The sequence below is a fragment of the Zalophus californianus genome, chromosome 9, assembly GCF_009762305.2.
Source record: "Zalophus californianus isolate mZalCal1 chromosome 9, mZalCal1.pri.v2, whole genome shotgun sequence".
Taxonomy (NCBI): domain Eukaryota; kingdom Metazoa; phylum Chordata; class Mammalia; order Carnivora; family Otariidae; genus Zalophus; species Zalophus californianus.
In genome coordinates, this window is record NC_045603.1 from 111,521,465 (window position 1) to 111,532,635 (window position 11,171).

General features: G+C 37.8%; 1 long non-coding RNA gene across 1 annotated transcript in view; it reads left to right on the top strand.

The window, feature by feature from the left end:
* The window catches only part of LOC113921583, a 71,330-nt gene extending 68,316 nt beyond the window's left edge, over window positions 1-3,014 (top strand). Inside the window, exon 3 of the long non-coding RNA XR_004820281.1 lies at window positions 1,293-3,014. This is a non-coding gene — a long non-coding RNA (uncharacterized LOC113921583). The remainder of the gene's footprint in view (window positions 1-1,292) is intronic.
* The last annotated feature ends 8,157 nt before the right edge of the window (window positions 3,015-11,171 follow it).

The following is an 11,171-nucleotide window of genomic DNA, read 5'->3' on the forward strand; positions in this document are numbered from 1 at the left end:
AAAATACAAAGAAATAGGAAAGTATGATCCAGTCAAAGGGTCAAAGGGTGAAAAAAACAGTCCCAGAGGAAAACAGATGATAGACCTACTAGACAAAGATTAAAAAACAATGGTCTTAAAGATGCTCAAAGAACTAAAAAAAGATGAGGAGAAAGCCAAGTAAACAATGTGTGAACAAAATGGAAATATCTATAAAGAGATGTAAAATGTAAAAACTAAAATTCTAGCTAGCATGTGGAAGCAACACAAAGTATCCAGATAAGCAAAGTGTGGTATGCATGTACCACAGAATATTACTCAGCCTGGAAAAGGATGCCACATGCTATGGAAGGGATGAGCCTTGTTAGATGACATTATGTCAGTATAGAAGTCCGATGTTGCTTTTCTTGCTCAGTGATTTTAAAGACATTGAGTAGTTCCAGCGTGACCTAAACTACACTCTTATTCCCACCAAAGGCACAACTCTATGTATTGGCTCCTACAGTATTTCAAAGTATTTGAGACATTTCTTTAAATTTTGTACAACCCCGAATGTTGGTGTTTTGTATGGATCACAAATGTAGCATTCCTTAATTCTTTCTGCTATTTGTCACAAGTGTCATTTAAAGAACGAAATATATATTGCATGAAAACATTACAACATTTTCCTCTTGGTTTAATCAACTCCAAGGTAACTGAAAAAAAATTTGCTAAGAGTTTCAGTTTTGCGAGATGAAGAGAGTTCTGTGTATCAATGGTGGTGATGGTTGCACAACAGTGTGAATGTACTTGATGCTATTGAACTGTACATTTAAAAATTAGTAATATGGTGAGTTTTATGTTTTGTGTATTTTACCACAATAAAAAAAAAATGGTGGGGGAAGCAAAGGTACAAGGGCCAAGGGAGTTTAGAGTATTTGCAAGAGAATAGTTGAAATAATGGGTCTTGGAATCCAAACTGGATAGGAAGGAAGTGGAGAAAGGGAGAAAGGTAGAGTTTGGGGGATAGACCTTTCATGGACGTTGCAGAAGAGTGAGTGGTAGTAGGGTTACCTGAGCAGGCAAGCTGGAAGGCCAAGGTGCTGCTTAGAGAGCTTTGAACTGATTTTGGAGTGAAGCATTTTTTTCCCCACTTAATGATACACCTTGGATATTTTTCCATTTCAAAAGTCAAAGTTCTGTCTCACCCATTTTAACATACAATTACATTTTTCAGATGCATCATAATTTAATTAACCAGTCTCTTACTGTACTCTGTTTTAAATTATAGTAAAAAGTTTATTATTTAAACTAATAAATTATGATCCTTACAGAAATCCTCATCAAGAAGCCTCTGACATCTTGAGACATTGGAAAAAGACCTGTGGTTCCAGAGAAACTCAAGACCAAAGCTACTGACTAGTGCCCTGCCACCTCCCCCAACCAAGGAGGAGGCGCAGACTTAAGGTGGACAGCCTGGAATATTCCACTGCACACTGATGTTGGGAGAGAGATCAGGTTATTCTAACTTGCCCATTAATGTATATGAATTACTTAGTTAATTCCACTGAGTTGCTTCTATTTGAAAAGAATTGTATCAGGAACTGGAAGTGTAAAAATGCTGTTCAATAAAGAAGGCATAATTAAATGAGGACATAAGTTATTACAATGTAAAGTTATATCGGAAGCAGATTTAACATGAAGTGAAAGAAGCGCCAATGTCAGTGCCCCTCACTTACATGAGCCCCTTCTGATGCTCGGGGAGAGACCCTATAAACATACTTATATGGTCGTACAATCTGGTAAACTTTGCAAAAGTGAGAAGTTTTTTTAAAACTACAGTTAAACTGTCTCTTTCCCGTCTTACTTTCCCTACCATTGAAATGGCCAATGACATTTCTGAGACCCAACAAAAAAGTTGTATTGAGGACACATGTAGTTGAGTTTACTGAAATATATGTAGGGGGCTCACAAATACTTCCTTTTAGAATGAACTGATTGCCAGTTGCACTGGTGTAAGAGTGATTTCTAGAAACGTCTTACTACCCCTGTGCTGCTTCATTGAGTCCATGGCTTGAGGGTATAGAACAGAGGCTTTACCATGACAAGAACCTGCCCTGTGGCACTCAGCCCAGGAAGTAAGTGGGTCCTGGAGGAGATGCAAGGGTCTGACGTGTGTGCAGCCAGAAAGGAGTCTGGAGAATTCCTCCAATCAGACATGTAGAACTGTAAACAGAGATTTGGTTCTCAACAGAGCCTGGTCAGAACAGAACTTTCCAAAGTCAGGAATCCTCTTAATAACACAGCGTAAGTGGTTATACACTTGTATACACATGCACCATCCATTCTTTCTTTTTGTTGGTAATTGCACAAAATGATAGAATATACAGGTCTTGAGGCACAACCTGGAGGCAGTACTACAAAGAGGGAGTCCATCTATACGTGAAGTTCTATATTCTAGTCATTCCAGTTATCAACAATAAAAACATGTGACCAGCCATTACAGAAGAAAGACCGGTAGCTACTGAATGAAAATGTTATTTTCCTAGATTTTGAAATATTCGTTGTATTCATCAATTCATTAAGACTTGATTTTTTGTGATTTCTTTATTCTAAACAAATATGCATTTTCATATCTAATTTGTTATTAATCACTTTCGATTATTTTTCCTAAAGAGGTCCCCCAAAATTGTTTAAACTTCAGGACCTATGGAATCTGGATCTGCCCCAGTACAAAGCAATGAGCCTGATGAGAGAGAAACGTAAGGGGGTCTGAGGGAGTTCTGAGAAGGAAGACATTATTCATGACTGAGATGATCAAAGCAAGGTTTTATCTGAGCTATGATTGAGCGGAAGAACTTGAATTCAGAGATATGGCAAATGATGTTCTAAAAGAAAAAATGAATGCTTTATAACATTTTTTTAAGTTTACACACAGTATAGTTTTAATGAGTTAAGCATATGGCTATTCCAATATCCTTCTACACTTAACGTTTACAAACACATTTTAATGAAGGATCTTGCTGGAAAGAGGATTTATTCACAGTGTAGTTTCAATAAGTTAACCATACGGCTATTCCCATATGCTTCTTCACATATGTTTACAAACATGTCTTTTTACTTACATATTTATTATTTTTTTATTTTTTAAAGTTTTCATTTTAATTCCAGTTAGTTAACATACAGGGTTACATTAGTTTCAAGTGTATAATATAGTTTCAAGTGTATAATATGGTTCCATATAATAACACTTCTATACATCACCCTGTGCATTTCTTCATAACTTTTTAATAATTTCTATCCCTGGTTCTACTCACTCAAATACTGTTTGTCATTGACACATCCCCTTCTCCACCATCACATCCTTTCTGATTCCATATCTAAAAACCTTTTCTGGGGCGCCTGGGTGGCTCAGTTGGTTAAGCGACTGCCTTCGGCTCAGGTCATGATCCTGGAGTCCCAGGATCGAGCCCCACATCGGGCTCCCTGCTCAGCGGGGAGTCTGCTTCTCCCTCTGACCCTCCCCCCTCTCGTGTTCTCTCTCTCATTCTCTCTCTCTCTCAAATAAATAAAATCTTAAAAAAAATAAAAAACTTTTCTGCTGGTGTTCTGTGGACATGGGTTCAAGTAACAGATTAGTGCAAACTTGGTGGGTGTTCAAGAAAGAGAATTTTTCAGACTGGATTCTGCGTTGGAATTTAAACCTAGAGAAATGTGACAGTTCTGTAATGCAGTCCAGGTCCTATTTCATAAATTAAGACAAACATAAATATGACATAAACAAAGCAAACTTTCTCCCCTGTTATTTAATTATGATATAATTGGTGAACAGGAGTTAGAGAAAGTCCTGTTTTTTGAGCTCTAGGCTGGAGTCTCCCTCACATATTCATGAGAAGGAGACAATCATAATCTGCAGAAGTCAAGGGCAAGAAGAGTTTCTTCTATGCAGCAGTATGGCCTAGATACCATCATACCATATCCATGACTTAAGATCGTGTTGTGTGCATGTGTGTGTGAGAGAGAGACAGACATTAGAAAGACTGAGAACAGAGACCAAACTGAGACAGACCAACCATGTTCTGCAAAGGGTAGAGGATCCCTGCAGGAAGTGCCTGATACTCTGTGTCTCCAGTTACTTCTTTCCCCATCTGGGCCCACTTTTCCTGCTGGTAGGCTCAGCCTTCTACAGGTCTGGTAACTCATCAGGCAGTCCCAGGCCCCTTGAGTTGGGATGACTCAGCATTAAGTGAGTTTACTATGAACCTAGCTGACATCAGCAGGGAGAAGACAGGAGGACAAACATAGACAGTCAGTCCCTGGGGTCTGAGAAACAAGGCTGGAGGCAGATCAAACAACTGAGTAGTCGCTGAGTCATGGAAGGAAGAACCGAGAGCCACAACTCCAAAGATGGGAATATGGGAGCAATGAATTCTGATAGTTGACTTCCTTCTTGTCCAGTCCTCTGACTAGTCCTTCCCTAACATCACACCTCAGTTCTAGGGACTGGGCTCCTGCTTTGTGCTAATGACTAATCTGCTTTCCATTCACTCCTGCTTTGATTTTCCAGGCCCCTCAGGATTGGTGGCTGAGCTCTGGATTTCTGAGCCATGTTACCTGCAGCCAGGATGGCCCCTGCCACCTTTTCCCAGTGCCAGCATTGTTGCATGCGATCCTGGCCAGGCTCCAGTCCTTGCGCTCAGCCAGCGTCTTGGGCTATGGTAGGGACTTTACTATTTGCCATTGAATGCAATTTCCTCCTTACAACTATCCTCTAAGACAGGTATCTGATCTGTTTTACAGGTAAGGAAGCAGCAGTTCCCACAGATGATCATCTTCACTCTAGTTTTAGTCTACTTGATCCTACTTTCATGAAATGTGCTTCCTTTGCCATTCTTCAGAATTGGAGATAATAATATCTACAGAATGTTTTAAGGATTAAATTAAATCCTCGGTTTGAAAGTGCCTAATGTTATACTTAACAAATAGTTTCCTTATTTCCTCCTATTCTGACTTGTACTAGAAACCCTGACTCCACTGACAGAATCTGGGCTTGGCAACATCTAATGCAGCTGTAGAGCACATAGTAGGTTGTAGTAAGTGCTGGATGGATGAATTAATGTCTAGTCAATGGAAGTATTTAAATTCCACTTAGGATTTGTGAAAACCTGAAGACCATCCTTTACCCCCTATACTGTGCTCCTCTTGACTGCCTACCGTTTGGGTCCATAATCTGAACATTAGATCAGCTCTTTCACTGGATTTCTCTTCACCTTCAGCTGAGCCTCCTCAGCTCATCTTCATCTGTCCACAAGAACATGCCTCTCTGTGTTGCACGTGCCTATTTACCAGATCCCAGGCTCTCCTAGCTTGCCTGTCCCTTTTCTTTCCAAGTCACCATCCTGATATTCTGGACTGAAAAGGCCGAACAAGAGAGAATGCCTGAGTGGTCCTGAAGGGGCCAGTCTACTGAGACGTAGACTTGCGTAGGACACAGGCAGCACTCAGCTGCAGCATGGTTAGACCCCGGCTGTGCAAGGCCACCTGCTGGCTCAGCACCTTTCCAAATAATTAAGCAATCTACTAAGAGCCTGCAGTTTGGAATCAGAGAAAAAAAGCTTTGGATAAAAGTACAAGTAAGAATTCTATAGAATCTTTTTCTGCTAGCCAGCAGTTCCATTAAGGAAATTTATCTTAGTGTTTTGGAAGCATGAAGATTTTAGTTCAGTCATAGACACTTCCAGCCATTACTCAGTCCTCAGTCAGCAGATTCAAAGGAAACTAGAGGAGGGAAAAACCTAGGGCCCTGGGCCATCTGTAAAACCTTGGCACAACTGCAGCCATGCCAGGAAGAAGATGCTTGGCCCCCTGTTGCACCTTCGTTAGGGGTCACAAGAATAATACCTGGTAATCAAGGCAAAAATTGCCTTTAGATCTTGATTGATCTCCAAAATTAGGAATCCTGGAAAGGGATAAAAAAGTCCACAGATAAAAAGGTCTCTAAAGACGACCCAATGATGGAGCAAATTTCCTATTTTAAAGCTCTCCTCTCCCAAGGCTGGGACCGCTGAGTGGACTATTTGGAGACTTGACTTTGCCCCAGGCTCTAAGACCAATTCCATTCCTAGTCAGGAAGAATATAGGAAACCTTTAGGTATCAGTTTGGGGGCTCAGTATTAAATCAGCCTTGCTCTAGTGCCTACTCTGACCTTGCATTCTTGAATCTGGTAAACGGATTCTTACTTTATGCTTTTTGGTCATTTCACACCTGTGACTCAGAAGTTCCAGATCTTCATCCTTATCTTAACTCCTGCACACCTGAGCTCCTCCCTGATTCTGCATTTTTAGGACTAGAAGCTTTCCTTGCTATCACAAGAACTTGCAGGAAGAAGACTCCTCTGTTGCTTGGCAAGTTTAAAGTAGAATTAGCTTGCTCAGTGCTAACATCCTCTAGGACAGTTTTGCTCTAACCCACAGGATCAGCCAAGTTTTGTATCATAACCCCACCCATAGCTCCATCTGTCCAGACCTGAAGTTCAACTGTGCCCTGATCATGAAAGACTAGAACTGGGTAAATTAATTCATCCATGCCCAACATTTCTATTTGCATGTAAAATCTGGCTTCTAATTCTGCATGTATTCATTCCCATCAGCCTTTCAAGACCTTGGTACTTCACCATATGCCTTCATTTCAAAAAACTAGCCAATTAAGGAACTTTAACTGCTGTGAAGCAATAAAAATGTCCCTAAACAATAACTATATAGAGGATCACTTCCAAGACTGAGATTTTGTTATCTCATTTCAGGCATTCAAAATTAAACCCTGGAGAAACATTTTACTGCTAATAAATAATCACTGGTTGTAATAATGTGTTATTGCTGAGATAATAGGTTCCATCAATATCTATTCATGTTATTGTAACTGGAAAATAAGACCTGAGAATACTACTCTGTGTCCCAGTATTGAGGAAAAACAAATGTTAATTTTCATAGTGTCATGTTTGGTTTAAGTTATCCATTCTAAAATATAGGCATGTGTTCACCTTCAATATAATGAATTCATTTGTTATCCAGCCACCTTTGATTTTGATCAAATTTCTCTCCAAAAAATATTTTATGTGATAGGACACAGGAAAACAAAACAGTCCATGACTTAACAATTGATAAATAACATATGTAAATTTACTAAAAAGGAGTGTTGGGGCACCTGGGTGGCTCAGTGAGTTAAGCATCTGACTCTTGGCTTCAGCTAAGGTAATGATCTCAGGGTCATGAGATCGGGCTCTGTGTCAGGCTCCACATTCAGCGTGGAGTCTGCATGAGATTCTTTACCCCTCCTCTCCCTCCCCCTCTGCTCCCCCCCACTCTCTCTCTAAAATAAATAAAATCTTTTAACAAAAAGAGTGTTGATTAAATCTTTACATTTAAAAAATATATATAATATAAATCTATAATAAACTTTAAAATTCATATCTTGAAGGTTTAAAAAAATCTTAGCTCAGATTCTTGTGTGTTTGCTCCCTGCTGGGCTATATTTCAGAATGTGTTGATTTTTTTTAAGTCCTGAATCTTTTATATATTCCAATTTTTAACAAATATTATATCAGCTCTTCTGGTGGAAAGTCAAAGCCTCTGATTGACTTCTAAGGTTTGATTTGAGTTTTTAATCCACAAAATAGAATTGCTGTAAAATTACTGATTTTTCCCCCAGTGGTTATTTTAATTTAAAAAAAAAAAACACACTTCTTTTCCAAAATAAATTTAGATAACATGAGACTCATGAAAAAATTGACTTGGAGAGAATCTAAAACTACTCCAAGACTTTTGTTTCTAATTTGTCATCAAACACCTGTAAAGCCATTTAACAGAGTGGGGATTAATAGAAAGTGAATTGGCCATAAATAAATAATCAATTTTTAAAAATGTAGTAAAATGCTAAGTGAAATAAGTCAAGCAGAGAAAGGCAATTATCATATGGTTTCACTTATTTGTGGAACATAAGGAATAGCAGGGAGGACATTAGGAGAAGGAAGGGAAAAATGAAGGGGGGGGAAATCGGAGGGGGAGACGAACCATGAGAGACTATGGACTCCGAGAAACAAACTGAGGGTTTTAGAGGGGAGGGGGTTGGGGGGATAGGTTAGCCCGGTGATGGGTATTAAGGGGGGGCACGTATTACATATTGCATGGAGCACTGGGTGTTACATGAAAACAATGAATCATGGATCACTACATCAAAAACTAATGATGTTCTGTATGGTGACTAACATGACATAATAAAAATAAATAATAAATAAATAAATAAATAAATAAATAAAATGTAGTGAAATGGGGCACCTGGGTGGCTCAATCAGTTAAGCATTCAACTCTTGGTTTCAGCTCAAGTCATGATCTAGCAGTCATGGGATTGAGCCCTGAGTCGGGGCTCTGCACTCAGTGCAGAGTCTGCTTCAGATTCTTTCTCCCTCTCCCTACCCATCTGCCTCTCCCCACTCACATGCACTCATGTGTGCATGCTCTCTCTCTCTCTCTGTCAAATGAATAAATATTTAAAAGATTTTAAGGGCACCTAAAGGTACCTCAGTTGGTTAAATATTTATTCATTTGAGAGAGGGGGAGAGCGTGCACACAAGCAGAGGGAGAGGGAGAAGCAGGCTCTCTGCTGAGCAGGGAGCCCAATGCAGGGTTTGAACTCAGGACCCAGAGATCATGACCTGAATCAAAGGCAGATGCTTAACCTACTGAACCACCTAAGGTGCCCCTAAAATCTTTTAAAAAATAAAATAAATGTAGTAAAATCATTTTAAATTCAAGTTAAAGTAGTTGACTAGTTAGGTAGTCCAGTGAGATTCATAGTGGCTAAGATATAAGTCTCTATTAACTAAACTTCCTAAAGGAAACACTAAATCAACCAACTTACAGAAATGTTAAATAAAAGTAAAAAGTAAGTAAAAAGGACCTTGAGTTTGCTGAATTTTGTAAAGATGGAATAGAAAAAGCATTAATAAGTGGAAAATTATCTTAAAAGTTTTTGGTTTTCTTTTCAAACCATAAAATAAATTTTGGCTTCTGTAGCTGGCCACTGCTCCCACTGAAGCAGCCAGGACTTGAAGGACTAATATCCCAGAGAAAACAGATACTGAAGACAGCGCAACATTTCCTCAACATTTGGCATCACTGGTCTCTGTAAAGCATTCAATGAATGCTTAAGCTGTGTAGGGCAAAGTATGGGAAATCAAGCAGAAACAACTGAAACACAGAGTGGAATTTTTGAGACAGTCTCATGGTGCTTGGGAAGCAAAAGTTGGATTTTGGAGTATACCAAAAGGGAAGGAAGCCCTAGTAAACACCTGGGCTTTTCCATGGGATCTCTGGAGACTGCACCAAGCTTTAAAATGATTGCAACTCCATTTCAAGGCAACTAATTCCAGACTGGATCAAACTCATCTGATTGCATTCTAGATCCCTCACAGAGGATAGGGGAAAGCCTCTTTAGAAAAAAATAATATCCAAAGCCATACATTTTTAAATCATAATGTCTATCATTAATTAAAATACTAGGCATACTAAGAAATAAGACCTATATGTGGTTCAGATATTGTAGTTATCAGATATGCACTTAAAAATAATGGAGATCACTACATTAAAAATATTAAAGATAGAAAGTTTTACAAGAGTACTAAATCTAAAACAAAGATTAAATGGAACTTCAAAAACAAAAATATAATAATGTAAATTAGTCTGTAAATGTTTCATAATTAATTTTATAATTAAGTATAAACAACTGAAGAGAGGATTAGGAAATGTAAGCAATATGAATGACAAAATTAACCTAATTAGCAGTGTACCTAATAATAATAGAACCTGCTTTTTTCAGGTATTTGCCAAATTTTATCAAAATTAATTATTTGCTGGCCATAAAACAAGTCACACCACATTTCTTTTTTTTTTAATTTGTATTGTTAGGTTTTCATGTATTTTTTTAAAGTGAAGTATATATAGATGACATATAATATTCAGCAAATTCCAAAGGATTGAAATTATGTTATTGTATGCAGTAGAATTAAATTAAAAATAAAACAAAAATAATCACTAGAAAATCCTCAAATATTTGGATATTAAGCAATTCATTTTAAAATAAACCTTGGGTCAAAAAAGAAATCCTAATGGAACTAAATGACATTTTTCACTGAATGAAAATAAAAATATGGCATATCAAAATATGTTGAATGCCACTAATGCTATGCCTAGACAAAAATGTACAACCATCAAATCTATATATGAAAAAATAAGTTTTTCAAAATAGTGATCTCACTACTCAGCTCAAAAAACCAGGGGAAAAAACTCCCAGCAAATTAAACTCAAGAATGTAGGTGGAAAGAAATAATTACAATAAGAGCAGATATTAATAAAATAGAAAATGTAAGTATAATAGAGAAAAATCAACAATGCTGATATTTGGTTCTCTGAAAGATTAAGTTCTTTGAAGTTTGAAAAAGAAAAAGAAGGGCCCACATAATCTGTATCAGGAACAGAAAAAAAAAAGGAAGTCACTACAGATCATACATTTAAAAGATTATAGGAAATATTGAAAATACATTTAAGTAAGAAATTTACAAATTTTGATGAAATGGAAAAATTCCTAAGAAAATACAATTTACCACAACTGATACAAAAAGAAAAAAAAAATCTGAATGTCTATTTAAAACTTAAATCTGTAGGGGCACCTGGGTGCCTCAGTCGATTGTCAGGCTTCCCCACAAGTCATGGTCCCTGGGATTGAGCCCCATGTCAGGCTCCCAGCTCAGGGTGGAGCCTGCTTCTCCTACCCCCCCACTGCTCATGATCTCTCTCTCACCAGCTCTCTCTCTTTTTTTTAAAAAAAAAAACCTTAAATCTATAATTAAATACCTTTCCACTTACAAATCTCCAGGTACAAATGACTTCATTTGTGAACATTTACAAACCTCAAGGCAGATATAACACTGGTCTTAGAAAAACTCTTCCCAAGGATAGAGAAAGAGAGTACTTTCCAATTCATTTCTATAAGGCCAGCATAATCTTGATATCAAAGCATGGCAAGAACAGAACACAGGAAGAGAGTTGTAGGCTGTTTTTTCTCATGAACATAGATATAACAAATTTATTTCAGCAATTTATAAAAACAAAAACAAGGTTGGATTTATTCCAGGAATGCAAGGTGATTTATAATTATA